This window comes from Callospermophilus lateralis, unplaced genomic scaffold (genome assembly GCF_048772815.1).
Source record: "Callospermophilus lateralis isolate mCalLat2 unplaced genomic scaffold, mCalLat2.hap1 Scaffold_130, whole genome shotgun sequence".
Taxonomy (NCBI): domain Eukaryota; kingdom Metazoa; phylum Chordata; class Mammalia; order Rodentia; family Sciuridae; genus Callospermophilus; species Callospermophilus lateralis.
The window spans coordinates 2118181-2133311 of NW_027512473.1; the positions used below are offsets into that span (position 1 = coordinate 2118181).

The following is a 15131-nucleotide window of genomic DNA, read 5'->3' on the forward strand; positions in this document are numbered from 1 at the left end:
AAAAAAAAAAAAAAGCAAATGAGAGAAGGAAGGATGAACATTTAGTTGAATGAGCCCATCCTACTGAAGTCTTCAAGGATGGAACAGTCTACATGCAGTGATCTCCTCCAGACTCAGAATCCCTGCCTCCAACCACATTCCCATTCCTAAGCCTCCAGGACAGCCCTCCCAAGTGATATGAATGCCACCACAGGGCCTTCACTTGAGGCTTCCAAAGTCTTTGGCCTCTGTCTCTGAAACCCCAGTCCTCAAGAACCAAGAGTAAGAGCTGCAGTTTCCTATCAGTCACCAGGAAACTGCGGCCCTCCCATGGCAACACCTTAATTTGTCCTGAACCTATGCTAGAAGCTACTGCCCCAGCTATGGAAGCTGAGCCAACAGAGGGCCTATCTTCAGAGCTGCCCAGTACTTCCAACATAGGTGCAAGATGCTCCTCTGCTAAACTTAGGCAGGAGGAGGAGAATGGAAACACTCAGTGGGGAGCCTCCCTCCTCCCCACTAGTCCTGCCCCTGCCTCCCACTTCCTAAGAGGACAGTGGAGTCCTGAAAGCTCCCCCATTTCAGAAGAAGCACTTTCTTGCCATGCCTTTCCACTTAATATCCCAATTCTCAGGCCTAGAGGTGCAAAGTGCAAGCAAAAAGTCCAGCCCCTTTGTAAAACTTTTATTTAGAAATCTTCCCCATATAACCTTATATATGTACACACGTCATCATCACCACATGGGTTGTTTTTTTTTTTTTTTTTTTTAGTCACACACCCACAGTGTTGGCCTCTGGGCTGTACAAAAAGGTCAAGGTACCCGGAGTGGTTACTCCTCTTCTGCAGAAAAATGCAGAGACCAACGAAATTCATCACATACAGTACAACATTGACCAAAAGTGCACGTCCTGCAGGAGGTCATCTGGAGGAGCACCAACCCCTGTCCCACCCCCGCCTCCGCCCGCCCCCACGACAGGGTCCTTGCCAGGCTTGGCCCGCTGGGTGCCCTCCTCCTCCTGGTCATTAAGCAGCTTGGCCAGGAAGTTGATGTACTTCATAGCCAGGCGGAGGATCTCATTCTTGCTGAGCTTCTTGTCCGGTGGGTGTGTGGGGATCAGCTTGCGGAGCTCAGCAAACGCCCCATTCACGTTCTGCTGCCGCCATCGCTCCCGACTGTTGGTGAATATCCGCCGCACTACTTTGGTGTGGGGACCTGGAGGGTAGGAGGACGCGGGTTAGGAGAACAAGCTGAGATTCCTCCCAAAGGGCTCTCCATTCACTGGAAGGCTTGAGAGACCCAGAACACTTTGCTGTTGCTGTTACTCGGGAGACTCGTTCCAAGTTCAGGTCCTGTCACCTCCTCTGAGATCTTCCTTCAACCCTCCAGACCCATCTAACCAACCCCTATGACCCTATTGCTCTTTTGTCCCCATCTCTCTTGACTGTTTTAATATATATATATATATATATATATATATATATATATATATATTTTTTTTTTTTTTTTTTTTTTTTTTTCTGGGCTTGGCTCCCTCTCTGGGCTGTGCAGAATTTGAGGACAGGAACCATATATCATTCAGTCTCACTTGTGCCAAGAGCATGATGTAGCAAGACAGACTAGAGCCAAAACCTTTAGGTTCAATTCCTGAATTGAACCTAGACAAGTCCCTCTGGGCAAGGCCCTTAAACTCTCTGTGCCTTAGCTTCTTCATCCATAAAATGGAGAGAATACTGGTAAGAAAACTCATAAGATCATTACATGGGTCTGATGCCTCACACAGGCGATGTACTTAACACAATGCCTGTCTCAGTTTAAACATTCACACTGTGTTAGTTATTGCTAGCCATTCATCAATTTTTTACTAAAAACCCAGGTACTGTGCTAGGCACGAAGGAATAATGGTGAACAAATATACTCCTGCCCTCGTATAGCTTACATTTAGAGGGTATGAGAGACAATGAAAAAGTAGTTAAAAAGAAAAGTAGGGGGTCAAGTGATAAGTAAAAGACAAAAAGAGCTAGTACTCTTTGCTAAAGTAGCTGGTGAAGGTCTCCTGAGGTGATGACATTTATAAGGTAAAAAACTTAAGACTGAAACAAAGACAGCCAGGCATAGGCATAGAAAGGAAGAAGAGTGCCCAAGCAGAGGGGATGTCAAGTTCATAGTCCCCGAGGTGGGAAAGGGCTGAAGTTAGAATGGCTGGAATAGTGGGCACAGGGTTGGAGTAGGCAGGACCCTGTAGTAAAATGTAAGAGGATTTTATTTTAGGAGTGATGGAAAGCACAGAGTAGGGGCTTTAGTACATGTTTCCTGAGTGACTAAGCATTGAGATGGCAGGGGGCTGGGGGATGAAAGTAGAGCAGAGACCAGAAAGGAAAGGAATTAACCTGTGGGCTTCTTCCCCGAGAAGAGGTGAGGAGAGACAGCCATGCACAGTCATGGTCTTAAGCTTCAGACAGGCTTTAAAGGACTACCTCAGTCTCCCTGTCTATAATGCACTGCTTAAAGCTTAACCCATTAGTATCCTGGTACCAAGGCTTGCAGAGCAGAAGCAGCCACAGGGCACATATGGAACACTTACAATATGCAAAGCACTGTGCTCTATATTCAGGTCTGCCTTGTGTTAGGCGGTCCCAGTTTCAATGGAGGGGGCTTACTGTCCCTGAAATCCCTCCACAATTTTCCTGACCAGCAAAGCAAGGGAGGGGAGAGGTGAGCCCTCACATGTCCTCAGCACCTGCTCTGAACCAGGCCCTAAAAACACTTTTCTCCATCATACTCTCTGAATAATCTGGAAGGCAACTATTATTCACTCAATTTACAAGGAACTGTGGCTCAGAAACATACAGAATAAGAATCCACAAGTCCTGACTCTAGAGCTTATACTGGTTCCACTTCTATGGACTCTTGGTTCAGTCTCTGATTTCTACATGTCCTACACTCCCACACCCCACACCATCCCCTTCACCTACATGTCTAACTACTCCTTCCCTGAGACACACACACACACACACACACACACACACACAAATATATATATATATATATATATATATATATATATATATATATATATATATATATTTCTTCCTGTTTCCTTAGTCTGTCCATCCTTCTAGCATCTTCTGTCTCTCTCTGGCCTGACACTGAGTAGGTGCTTAGTATACACTGGTAACGTTTATGGATAATGACTTTCCTACGCGCCTGCAGTTCCCTAAACCCTCTCACCTGGTTCTTCTGCCTCTTGCCTGAGGAACTTCAGATTTGGTCTTGCTATTTCCTATTTGGTACCCCCAGTTCTCCCAGGCTGGAGAACCCTCTCCAATCCAGAAGCGCCCCGTCACCCTTCCCTCTTGGTCCCACATGCCCTTGACCCAGGAAGGCTTGGACTTCTGAGGTTCTGGCCCCCTCCTCTCCAGAACCCCACAGAGTGCTCTACCCATGAAGCTCAAGTGCTCTACACACACACACACACACACACACACACCATCTGCCAGCTCCCAGCATAAGTCCCAGGTCTCCTGAGGCCCTAGTGCCTTTCTCCCAGGAGCCCCAGCCAGGCTGAAGCCTTGCAAACTCCAGTGACTTGCTCAAAGTCCCTAAGCTCTGAAGAGGCCACTCTTCTACCCTGGTGTTGGGATCCAGTTACAACAGGTCAACCTTGGAAGGAAGAAAGGGGTCCTCCAAATCTACCACTCAAGTTTAGGGCCAAAGAATACTCAGGTAGTTCACAGAAGTGTTGAGGCCTCTCTGGACCAGAGAAGAATCCGTGATGGCAGGGAACACCAGGTCTCAGCCCAGAATGTGGAACAAGAGATAGATAGTGATGGGACACAATGTAGGGACTTGACAGCAGGCCCTTGAAGGTGCAATTTCAGGCAGGAGCAGACTCCAGACTCCAAAGAGGCATTGAGGGAAGGGGCAGGGGCTCCCTGAGAGGTCAGGAGTTATAGCAGATTCTTCTTGTCCTCCCCAGGATCCTTCCCAGAGGTAGGAATGGAGCCTGGAATGGGGACTAGAACTGACTCTTTAGCTTTGGGATGAGCACCACAGTAAGTCCCTCTCCTATAAGCCCTCTTTCTAGGACTATGAGTGGGACCCTCCCAGCCTTACCCATGGCTTCACTCCAACTCTGTTCCAGGGAAAAGGGCTTTGCTGGTTTGGGGTTCCAAGGTGGCTTGTCCCACCTATATGGGACACCTATATAGTCCCAGAGTTTCCTCCTCCACAGGTCAAGCAAGAGGGGTGGTTATGGAGGTGGGGACAGGGGAGACTCACCATCTGTAATCTCCATCTCGTAGGGAGAGGGTCTCCTCTTCACTCGATTGTTGGTGGTGAACATGGGGAAGGCATCAGGCTCCCCAAAGAACCCACTGTGGAGGAAGCAAGCAGATTACAAGATCACACATTGTGTGGATGAGAGAAAGAGGCTCCTTAGGGATTTTCCCCACCTGTCCTGGAGCCCCTCACCCCTGGAAGGATACCCTGCTCCTTTCACACTTGAATTTGATAGAAGATGAATCACACACACAAGCACACGGAGGTAAATTCGCAGAGCAAACACGAAAAATGAACGCACAACACACGCCAAGAAAATACACTCTCCTCTCCTGGAAAGCACACAAACCACACAGACGCTCCCAAACAGGTGCCTACACAGGCAGTTGTGGCCTTCACAGTTGATGATATGCAACTCCAGCACTACAAAGAGGCATGCTGTCCCCTCCCACCAAACTCACCCCACCTTCACTCGTGCTCCCTCCTCCCGACCCTCCGATGCTCGACCCCGCACAGGAAACCCTGACTCATCGCCTCCAACATGCTCCCCGACTGGTGGCTCTCCCCCATCAGCCACTCGCGGTTCTCTCCTAGCTGCCTGCCCTGCACTCTACCCCGCCTCCTCTTCCCCTCCCCATCCCGACCCTGCATCCTCCGTGCAACTTCACAGTAACCCAGCAGGGAAGGCTGTTCCCTTACACCCACTGTACAGACCCAGCCAGCGGGGAGGAGAGCTAGGGTGGACCCCAGCAAGGACTCATAAAAGGGTACCCTCTACAACCACTCCATATCCTTCTCTCTTGCCTGTCCACCTAGGGCTACACCTTCCAGAACTTCATAACTTAAAAGCAAACATCTCCTCTCTCACACAGGAGCTCATCCAGACACATTTGCCAGGGACTCACACACAGAGGACAGCCCCCTATCCACACCACCACCACCCAGCACACAATGCAGTCACTCTCACACCGCCTCAAGCCTCAGCCTCGAATGCGCGCACTCCTCCCCTCGGCTTCCACACACCCGCACGCTGCAGGTCACAGTCTCCACAGTCACTCAGGCTCCTTTCCCACTTTCGCACACCGGCTCCAGCTTCTGGCTCCTTCGCTCAGAGGTTTCCAACCACACGCTCGCTTCCCGCGATCCACAGGCAGGAGAGGGGTCCCTCCCACGTGCAGAAGCGGAGCCTGGCTGCGCGGCCGCTCGCCCCGCCCTCCCGCGGGCTGCTCACCTGCCGAGCGAAGCCAGCGGCTGGCTGAGGCTGTAGAGCAGAGCGCGGCCAGGGCCGCCCGGGGCCGCCAGCGCGGGCGGGCTCAGCTGCACCATGCGGCCGTCGCCTGGCAGCTCCGCTGGGGCCGAGGTGGGTGCGGGGGCCGGGGCGGGACCCGGAGGTCTGCACAGCTCGGTGGTAGGCACCCGATGGCGCGCTTCGGCCGCCGCCGCGTCTCGGCCCTTTAAGTCTCTCGTGGCGCCGCCCCCACCGGCAGGGCCGCCCCCTGGGCCGCCGCGAGCACCCAGATCGATGACCGGGGGCTCGGCTGGGGCCGCGCGGCTTGTCTCCTTGGTGACGCCGTTCAGCAGGACCAGGTGCGGGGGGGGGGGGGCATGCGGGCCTCGGCCGCTTCCCGTCCCTCTAGCGGGGGGTCACTGCGTGCCGCCTCGCTCGGCGGCCGCTCGGTCATCCTGCGGGCAGACAGACAGACAAGCGGACGCCCGCTCTGACAACAGCCCTCGGCCCGGCCGCAGAGGACTGAGGGACAGAGAAAGGAACTGAGAAGCAAACTTAGCGCCAAGAGGACACGCACCCCAGTCCTCAGCCCTGGGGGCCTGAAGGCCAGGCGGGCCTGCGGCCCAAGGAGAAGGGCTTCTCCGGACTGGGAGGAGCGGAAGTGTCTGGGAGGCACAAAGACTGTGGGCCAAAAGGACAGAAATGGAGAAAGACGGCGGATACATTGGAAGAAAAGGAATACAGACGGCAAAGAAAACCGAAGGGAATAAAAGGAGGAAGGAAATGTACAAAGAGGAGTGAAAAGCACCCCGTGCCCCTTCTCCAGCCGCAAGGGAAGAGGAGGGAACAAATCCCCGACCCGTGTTCTTCCCGCCCCACTTTTGGTTTTGGCGGGGAATCTGTCATGCAGGGTTGGGGTGCTTTTGTAACAATCCTTCACCTCTCAGCAACACTCTCCCTCAGTGTGTGGAAGGACACACACACACACACTTCACATATACACCCAGAAACCTGGTAGAGGGTAGAGGTGGAAGTAGGGAATGAAAGCTACAGGGACTGGGGTTCTCTCCTACAATGCTAGTTTAAAAAAAAATCCAAAGATGTCTTTTCCACTGCCCCCCCCCCACACACACTCTCTCTCTCTCTCTCTCTCTCTCTCTCGCTCTCTCGCTCTCTCGCTCTCTCGCTCTCCTGGCTGTACTAAGAAAATCCACCTTGCATTCAGTGCACTACTGTGTTGCTCCTACCCAGATACAGAGAAGAGAGGTCACCAAGAGACAAAGATGGTGCTGGGATTAAGATGATTCCGGCATTAGAGCCCTGTATGCTTCATCCTATTCAGCTCAGTGGGACTCAGCAGTAAGGTCAGGTCTGTAAGGGAAGCCTGGCTGAGACCGCATGAAGCCCAGAGATTTAAAGAGTGCTCCTGAGGCCTTTAGGGTCTGGGTTCCCCTCCAAAATCAGGATGAGAGGGCTGGGCCTGGAGCTAAGTGGTAGAGCACTTGGTTCACAGGTATGAGACCCTGGGTTCATCCTCAGCACCACATAAAAATAAATAAGTAAATAAATAAAGATATTGTGCCCATCTACAACTAAAAAAAAATTTTTTTTAAATCAGGTTGAGATATCAAGACTGCCTTTGAATGCTTCCAGTCCCCACTCCATCTTAGTGTTCCTGAGAAATAGAACTCTGATTTCACTTTATGCTTCTCTCCCATATATATACTGGAGCCCAGAAACCCCCTCTATTCTGCATAACCACACTCCAAGATGACCACAGCCACTCTGTTTCCCATGAATATGCTAAGATCTTTCATCACCCAGCTTCATCCAGATAGAAACAGACCCCAACAAGAACCTAAACAAAAAAACCATGAGACTCAGAATCCAGAGTTTGGGCATGTTTGTGCATTGTTTTAATAAAACTATATTCAACAGACTTAATAAATTGTCTAAAATAGGTTTTCTGCTCTCAGAATTATGTAATTGGGGTATTTTAAAGCAGAACAGAAATATATCAAAGTCCAATTCAGCTCAAAGTCCATCTAATATTTGTGGTAGCCATCAAACTCCTCCATTCTGCCATTGCAATATTCTGGATAGAGTCATCTGGGAACCATTCCTCCCACCCTAGAAGGGAGACTGAAACTTCCTACAGAATTCAGCTTAATTACCACCACACACACTAGCTGGCAGAGAACTGAGATTCAGACTGCATGCCTGTGCTGGATCTGCTAGTCCCCCACTTAGCCTGGAAATGACAAAATTCCCCAAGATTTTGTGTACACAAGCAGCAATGACAGTGCATCTGCAATGCTTCATTGAAAATGAACTTTTGATTATAATGGAAGCAAAGGTTTATATCCACAGAATGCCACAACCAAGACACACAGGCCACTGGAAATGAACCAAAAGCAAAAAACAAGCATCCTAGCTTCCCTACCCCACCCCTGCTGAAGTAAAGAAATATAGCCCTTGGTGAAATATACAAGCCCAGAGGTGCTAGCTCCCTACTTCAAAGTCACCACCATCAGTGTATACCCTATGACATGTGCTTCTGATGACATATAGTGTGCACTCCAATCACTAATTGAGCTCAAACTCTCTTATGACACATGTATACTCTGATTAATTCTGCCCTGCAGCAGTAGAAGCAAGTTCCTCAGAGGCAAAAGGAGCAAATATTCCAGATGAGTTGACCTGGCCCCAGTGGTCCTCTCCAGATGCCTATAAATATCCATATATCCAAATCTTCCTGTGAGTGACATAGATTGGCCTTGGGAGTCTATGGGAGGCCTCTCCTTGTCCCCTCCACTGGACCTCAGAAAAACCCAGCCAGCTCTTCTGAGCTCAGGATCACCCCAGCCAGGGGTCCTTATCCAGAAGAAAGCCACCAGATGACACAAACATCTATAGTCGTTGAGGACAAAACTGCATCACTTGACTTCTAGCACCTGCTGCTTTCAAGTGACTACTGATGTCTTTTAGGGAGACAAAAAAGCTTTGGATTTAGAGGAATTTGCTTATCTCAGCCCAGATGGGTAAGATTCAATCTCCATAAGTGGTTGGTTTCACATTGCTTTCTCCACCATACTCAATCCCAATTCTTTTTCAGTAGATTGTGTAATGTTCTGTTTGATCATTCACCTCCCTGATCCAGTTGTATGTGTCCTTGCATCAGTCATTAGAGCATAGTCATTTACCCTTTTCAGTGAGCTTTAGGTCATGCTGGCATTGGTACCATATTAACATGGTAGCACTATCCTGGTACAATTTTGTGTGTGTGTGTGTGTGTGTGTGTGTGTGTGTGTGTGTGTGTGAGGGTAGAGATGCCAGGGATTGAACCCAGAGCCTCATGTATGACAAATGCAGACTATACCACTGAGTCACCCCCTCCCCAGGTCCTACAAGCACTATCTTGACACAAAACACAACAACTGATAAACAGGCAAAGTAAGAGCTGGATGTTTAATGTTCATGATTACAAAACCCTTAATTGCACACTAAAGTCACATAGTTTTCAATGATGCCACAATGGATGATCCATTACCGTGAACCACAAATCACAGTTGCCAACATTAGCAGTGGGATAAAAACTGCTAGTTTTTAGAAATACCAATAGTACTACTCTAGTGATAGCAGCTACAGAGGGCAAATAACCTATTCAGTATCCACCTGATGCTAAAACCAATGTTGCTTTCAGCTCCTATTTTTTTTTGCAGCTGCTTTGTGGGTTTTGTATTCCTTCCTCCCATCCAACCCCTCGACCTTCAGCACCCACTGCCAAAAGCCTGTACTTTCTATGTCCCAGCAAATGGTTTCCTGGGAAACAGAATTTTCAGTGTTAAAATCAGAATAGTCCCGGGCAAATGAGGACAGCTGGCCACCCTAGTTATGAATACAGAAAAGCCATTCTAGAAAAGCTTAGAACAGGATGGCCAATGTGTTGGATTGTTCTTTTCCCTGACCATGTTCATTCTAGAGGCCCAGGTAGAGAAGTTTGAAAGAGCAGATAAACATCCTTCTCTATCACTTCCACATCCATTATTAGTTTGAAAACTATATGCAGTCCTCTGGCTTTGTCCTTGCCCTGGAAATGAGGCAGAAACTGAAGGGGCAAATGCTAAGTGAGGACCCCTACATCAGATGTGCTTTCTCACGCCTCCCCATAGTTACTGTCTGCTGCCATGGAACCAAGCAGCACACAGTAGCATCTGTCATGAATACAAAGCATAACTCTCTATTATTTATTCGTTGCATCTTTCATTAGATGCCATTCCATTTGCTAGTTGTTTGGAATATGAGAAAAATTAACAAGAAGGTCTTGGTTCTCAAAAACCTATAGTCAGAGGATGACACAAAATATGAGATAAGAAAGAGGACTAATTTCCTATATATCAATAATAAATTTTCTAAGAAATCATGAGAGCAATCCCATTTGCCATAGTCACACAAAATAAAATAAAATATCCTAGGAATAAACTTAACTAAGGAGGTAAGAGACTGCTACAATGAAAATTACAGAACACTGACGAAAGAAAGTGAAGACATTTATAAGATTCAATGCAATATCCACCAAGATAACAATGATATAGATCACAGAACTAGAAGAAACACTCCTGCAATTCATATGGAAGCAAAAAGACCCCATATAGTTAAAGTAACCTTGAACAAAAAGAACAAAGCTGTAGGCATCGTGGTTCCTGATTTCAACATATATTACAGAGCTAGAGTAACCAAAACAGCAAGGTACTGACAAAAATAAATAAATAAATAAATAACAGACCAACAGAATGGAACAGAGATCCCAGAAATAAATCATGTTTACAGACAAGTGATTCACAACCAAGTTGACAAAAACATACATTGGAGAAAGGCTAGCCTCTTCAATAAATGGTGTTATGAAACCTGGATACACACATGAGACTAAACTTGACCCTTCTCACCCTGTACAAAAAAATCAACTCAAAATGGATCAAAGGCCTGAATATAAGACCCCAAACTGTGAAACTACTCGAGGAAAACAGGGAAACACTTCATGACAGACCATAATTTTTCTGGATAGAACTCTAAAAGCACAGAAAACAAAAGCAAAATTTGACAAACAGGATTACATCAAGCTGGAAACCTTCAACGCAGTAAAGGAAACAATCAACACAGTGAAGAGATCCTGTGGAATGAGAGAGAATATTTGGCAACTATTCACCGGACAGAGAGTTAATATCCAGAATGTATAAGCAACTCAAACAACAGCAACAAAACAAGTGAAACAATTTAGAAATGGGCAAATCATCTGAATAGACACTTCTCAAAAAAAGCACAATATCATTTGCCATCAGGGAAATGCAAATCAAAACTACAATGAGAAGCCTGACACCAGGACACAGGCCTATAATCCCAGTGGTTCAGGAGGCTGAGGTGGGAGGACCATAAGTTCAAAGCCAGCCTCAGCAACTTAGCGTTGCCCTAAACAACTTGGTGAGACCTTATCTTAAAAAATAAAAAAGATTAAAAAAAATTTTAAAGGGATGGGGGATATAGTTAAGTAGTAAAGTGCCTCTGGGTTTAATATCGAGTACCCCCAAAAATAAGTTTAAAAAAATTACAATGAGATAACAAGTCACCCAGTTAGAATACCTATTGTCAAGAAAAAAAAATAACAAATCTTGGCAAGGATATGGAGAAAAAGAAACTTTCATACATGTTACTGAGACTATAAATTACTACAGCTATTATGGAGAAAAGTATTGAGGTTACTGTAAAACAAAACAAACAAACAAACAAAAACTAAAAATAGCTCTACTGCATGATCCAGCTATCCATGGGTTTATAGCCAAAGGAAATGACTTCTGGGTTTTTATCCAAAGGAAATGAAAATAACAAACCAAAGAGATTCTTACCTACATATATATATATATATATATATATATATATATATATATATATATTATTCATAATAGCTAATATTTAGAATCAATTTAAGTGCCCATCAACTGATGAATGGACAAAGAAAATGTGGTATATATACACAATGGAGTATGACTGAGCCATAAAGAAGAATGAAATCTTGTCATTTGCAGCAAACAGAGGAGAGTATGTTAAATATAAATGTAAAGCCAGATACAGAAAGGCATCTACCACATGTTCTCTCTTATATGTAGAAGCTAATAAAAGTTGTCCTGAAAGTAGTATAATGTACTGGAGTTTGTGAAGGATTTGGGAGAAAAGGGTGGAAAAATATAGGTTGGACTTGATCAGTACACACTGTGAGCATGTATGAAAATATCACACTGAACTCCATGCATATGTACAATTAATACATGTTAATTTAAAAAATAAAGTCCCTAATAAAAGGCCTGGGACATCATGAGTACCAACAATGATGCTACTATTCCACACCAATAAGCAAAACATGAGAGAGGGAGGGGTGGGGAGAGACATGGAGGGAGGGAGGGCAGGGGTGGGGGATAAGAACACAGATAGGAAGCAAAGGTAAGAAGGACAGTAAACTTAGACTGGAGACCTGGGGAAAGCTTCCCTAGGAGAGGACATGGAGGAAGCGAGAATTCCTGAAATAGAAAACTATGAATTGAGAATAAGAGTTCCTGCACTTCATAGTCCTTGAAGTTCATTTCAAGGGTAACAGTTTGAGGGCTGCTCTTCTGAAAACAGCACATTGGCATTTCCCATGAGCAGCAAGAACTCATGAGAGGGTAGAATGTGACTGCAGATGGCTACCTTTCCCCCCCACCACCCTGGAGCACTGGGCCTCCAAGAACAGGAAAGGCCAGGATTCAAGCTGAGCTTCAGTGTCCTTAAGCAATCTGGACCTGGCCGCTGCAGTTTAGTCTGGCTCATCCACGGTTAACACAAAAAGCTTACCAAGCAGAAACATAGGGAGAACGTAATTCAGCCAAAATATTTAACCCACTGAAAATAATTTATACTTGTTCATATTTACAAACAACCTGTTCATTAAAAAACACTTAACTACTCATTAAAAGAAGACCCACCCTTCAGGACCTATACTTTGCAAGACTTAGTTACCATTTAATTGGAGTAACAGTATAAGCAAAACATATAAAGATTGCATTTCTTTATATGCTGCAATTTTACTTTTTGACTAATTCCAACGTTCTCTGTCCTTAATCAGTCTGACTTAGTTATGTTTTGTCGGGTTCAGGCTACAAAGTCCTGACTTTGTGTCTCAACCTGCCAACCAGAAGGAGCAGATTAATAAATTCTCAAGATTTAAAAAGGTCCAGACTATAGTCCATCCTTTTCCTTATTAATTTAAGTGGTAGCAAACTACTGGGAAAATAATATTTTAACATCAAAAATGATACTAATTTTTTCTTGACCATAACTTGGATGGACTGAGAATCAATTAGAATTTGTGGCTTCTATCTTCTAATAATATTATAATACAATTGTGTATTTATTACACAGATGTTACAACTATATACTAAAGTTGCTGTGTCACCATCACTTGGGGCTTCTAAAGCAAGAATCTCAACTAAGAATTATCTTAAGTAGGGATATATCTAGAAATGGTGGGGGAGAGTGGAACTTTCTGATCTTCAGGTAAACTTTGACTAGGAGACCCAAGTTAGGGTATTTCAATTTGAGAGAGGGAAAAAAAATAAAGCTAGTTACAGCTTCCAGATAGAATTGTAAAAGGAAGGTTAATGCATGATCAGAAATGCAAAAATCTCTGAAAGCCAGAGGAGCTAATTTGCTTTTCTCTTCATACCTGATGCCCATGGCAATAGGAATAAGTTTTGTTAAGTTACCTATTTCTTATCCATATAAGAGAAAAAAGTTTCACTTTTGAAATGCTGAATTAAACTTACAGATAAGCCTAGTTTGCATAATGTTTAGTTTGGCGTTTGCCAGCTACAAGCTACCTATATGTGGACAAACTACCCAATTCTCTGAACTTTATTAATAAAAATGAGATAATCATTATTTTTTATGCATAGTGCTGTGATGCTTAAATAGGTTCATGGATAAAAAGTATAGATAAGCATTCAAAAACATAAGTAAAATTTGCTCATATTTTACTAAACTATTCTTTGCTTCCTATTTTGGCAGCCAGTACTTTTTATTGATGTTATTATCTTTGAGAGGAGTTAAGCAACCATTCCCAAAATGACACGAGCTATTTTCTAGACCAAATTCAATTACTGAGCAGCTGATATATGCTACATGCTGGGGACCCAGAGCAGACAAAAAGTTTCTTCCCTGCTCCCCAGCTCCCATTGCAGTAGGAAAAGAGACTAAATGAAATAAATAAGAAAACATGTGAAATGTTAGATGGTAGAAAGTTCTAGAGATAAAAATATAGTGAAAGAAAGGGCTAGGGAATCAGTGGGAAATGCAAAGCAGTTCATCGGAAAGTGTCATTGAGAAGACATCTGGGTACAGGGTTAAAGGAGAAAACCATGCAGACACCTAGGGAAAGATGGCTTGGAAGGGGGTCATCAGCTAGTAGGCTTCTCAGGTGGGAGCAGTGTTAGACATCCACATATTCCTGTTGAGTGGCTAGTGGGTAGATGAATGCCAGCCCCTTCCTTCTTTAAGCAAGAGTCCCAAGTTGGACAATCAATGGATGAGTTGATAATCATCAAATGAAGAAGCTGTTTGAAGCCAGGAGATGGGACAAACCCACAGCATGGTGAGTGTAGATACTAAGAAGAGATCTAAGACCAAGCTTTGGGGCATGCCAATGGTAAGAGGTCCAGAAGAACCAGCAAAAGTGGCTAAGAATGAGTAGCCATGTATTTTGGAAGGCAAGTGTAGAAAATATTTGAAGAAGAAGAAACTGATTAACCATGACCTGTGTCAAATGTCATTGCTAGTTTCAGAAGATGAAAACAGAAAACTAGACCAAAGCAGACACTGCAAAATCCTCAAAAAGGTGATGGTAAACCAGTTTTTAATGATTTAATAAGGTCTTACAATTAAATGAGAGCTTACACATGTATTTATCTCCATTACTAACTCTCACGAAAATGACACTAAAGATAACAGTCTAAACGCATAAAGACAAAGAGACAATATTAGGCCATGATTCTTCCTTCCCCTCTAAACTCTCAACAGATCAGAATTGATCCTGGGGTCAATTCAAAGATGGATTTTTCAGCTAAGTTTAATTGGTTATCCCAGGAAATCCAGAGAAAATCGAAGCCCCAGCAATACTAAAGGAAATATAAGAAATCTCCCAGAACAACAGCAGATTCATAAGGAGATTATAATCTAGGTGAAGTAACAAGAATAAACACAAAAAAGGTTAAGCAAATTTAAATGTCAAACTTCAACATAAAAGATATTAATGACCTAAGATGTTGTCCTTATGGTAAGGAGGCAGAGGACTCAATTCCTGCCCAATTCCTGCCTGCAGCCAGGGGGGACATCAACATTCACATGGACATCAAAGAGCTTCTCAATTTTGACAATCCTGTGTCCACTCTCTCTCGAAAACACAGGCCCAGAGGCACACAAAGGGTTTTTCCATTACCTCAGTCTACCTCTCTCTGAAGTCACTGCACCCAAATATCCCAATCTCCGAGTACATTTAGAAGGTTTTCAGTCAATAATAATTCTATTTGCTGATTCGATACCAGAGCAGAGAAGGTAAAAGT

The 15131-nt window shown here is 44.9% G+C and overlaps 1 pseudogene; it reads right to left on the reverse strand.

The window, feature by feature from the left end:
* Nucleotides 1-852: 852 nt before the first annotated feature.
* On the reverse strand, nt 853-5941 carry LOC143387183 (T-cell acute lymphocytic leukemia protein 1-like; annotated as a pseudogene).
* Between the last annotated feature and the right edge of the window lie 9190 nt (nt 5942-15131).